Here is a 2,074-nt window from a genome sequence, read left to right on the forward strand (position 1 = left end):
TGGCTGCAGCAACTTCCTACTAGACATGTCTCTGGAGGCAAAGGAAATAAAAACAAAATGAACTATTGGGATACCATTGAGCTAAAAAGCTTCTGCACAGAGAAGGACACAATCAACAAAACTAATATGCAACTGACGGAATGGGAGAAGATATTTGCGAATGACATATTAGGTAAAGCGTTAGTATCCAAAATTTACAAAGAAGTTATCAAACAACACTCCCCCCCCCAAATAATAATAATCTAGTGAAGAAATGGGCAGAAGACATGAATAGACACTTATCCAAAGAAGACATCCAAATGGCCAACAGACACATGAAAAAATACTCAACATCACTCATCATCAGAAAAACACAAATCAAAACCACAATGAGATACCAAGTCGCACCTATCAGAATGGCTAAAATTAATAACTCCAGATAAACAGATGTTGGCAAGGATACAGAGAAATGGGAACCCTCTTGCACTGTTGGTGGGAATGCAAACTGGTGAAGCCATTCTGGAGAGCAGTATGGAGGCTCCTAAAAACTAAAAACAGAACTACCCTACAACCCAGCAATTGCACTACTAGATTTTACCCACGGGGTAAAAAATACAAATTCAAAAGGTACATGCACCCCAATGTTTATAGCAGCATTATCAACAATAGCCAAATNCACACTATTTTTCCAAAGTCCTTTGGCTAAATACGACAACCATTGCATACCCTGTGCTTTAAACATACATAAACCAACATTAACCTAATCCCACATAGGAAAAAAAAATCTGGTCCACATGCCTGCCAAGATACTGGAACACACATACACAACGCTGATCTACCCCCACTGAATCCCCTGGAAACTGCAACCTTCCTGTTATAGATACACCCCAGTCCACACCCGCATCCCCAAACATAAAATATTCACCCACTTAAATATTTTCCCACCCCTGATAACCCAGAGTTGGGGAGACTAAAGCACATGCTTTAGATGTGGCAGTGAGGTTAATAAGCTCTGGGATGAGCCCCACATTGAAACAGGAAGCTTCAAGGCTCCCCCATCCCCTGGAGTCAGCCATGTTAGGTGTGATTTCCAGTCAGATTACTCTGCTTAGAACAATCACAGGACCAGCTCCCTTGAGAGGTCATCACACCACAACTCCTTCAGCCTAACAGGGGCCCCTGAGGCCAGCAGAGCAGAGCTCAGACTCAGGAGACGCTGCCTGGGCTTACGCCACAAGAGGGTCCTTGCCCCTTGAGTCAGGGCATCTCTGCCTTCTGAGATGGGGAGCTGGGAAAGCAGCAACATGCTTGGGGCCAGACTTGAGGGGTTGGAGGCCAGTGAGGGGAAACGTACTATCCCTTCCAAGTAGCACACCAGCTCCCCTGCCTTTCCTGTTCCTCTCCTTGTTAATCAGCCCAGAGTGTCATGGGAGAAACATGAGGGGGGCTGCGCTTGGCTGAGAAGCAGACTTTCAGCTGAGTAGCAGATGTGGTGCAGGCCAGCTTCTGGAGAAAGTGGGAAGGAAAGAACAGCATCTGGATCTGGAGGTGAGCTTCAGTAATCTGGCCACTCTCTTGGCTCCTCGAAATTCTGACACTCTTTCCTCCCTGGGAATTTCAAATATTTTGTAGATTAAGCAGTCATAGGGGCGCCTGGGTGGCTTAGTCGGTTAAGCGTCCAACTTTCGCTTAGGTCATGATCTCGCGGTTCATGGGTTCGAGCCCCGCGTCGGGCTCTGCGCTGACTGCCAGCTCAGAGCCTGGAGCCTGTTTCAGTCTGTGACTCCCTCTCTCTCTGACCCTCCCCTGCTCACGCTGTCTCTCTCTCTCCTAGAAATAAATAAAAATATTAAAAAATAAAAAAAAGAAATACTGGCCAAATGAGGGGAAATAGCCAGGTAAATGCCATCACTTTATGCTCCCATCATCCCCATTTGCTGTCTCTATCATCACGAGCTTTTTCTTTTCATGGTATTTAATCAACTATTTTTAGAACAGTTTTATGTGCCAAGAAAAAGTGAGACGAAAGTGCAGATTTCCCCTATACGTTCTGCTTCCACACAAGCACAGCCTCCCTTAACATTAACGTCCCCCA

Source organism: Crocuta crocuta, unplaced genomic scaffold, assembly GCF_008692635.1.
Source record: "Crocuta crocuta isolate KB4526 unplaced genomic scaffold, BGI_CrCroc_1.0 scaffold1176, whole genome shotgun sequence".
NCBI lineage: Eukaryota > Metazoa > Chordata > Mammalia > Carnivora > Hyaenidae > Crocuta > Crocuta crocuta.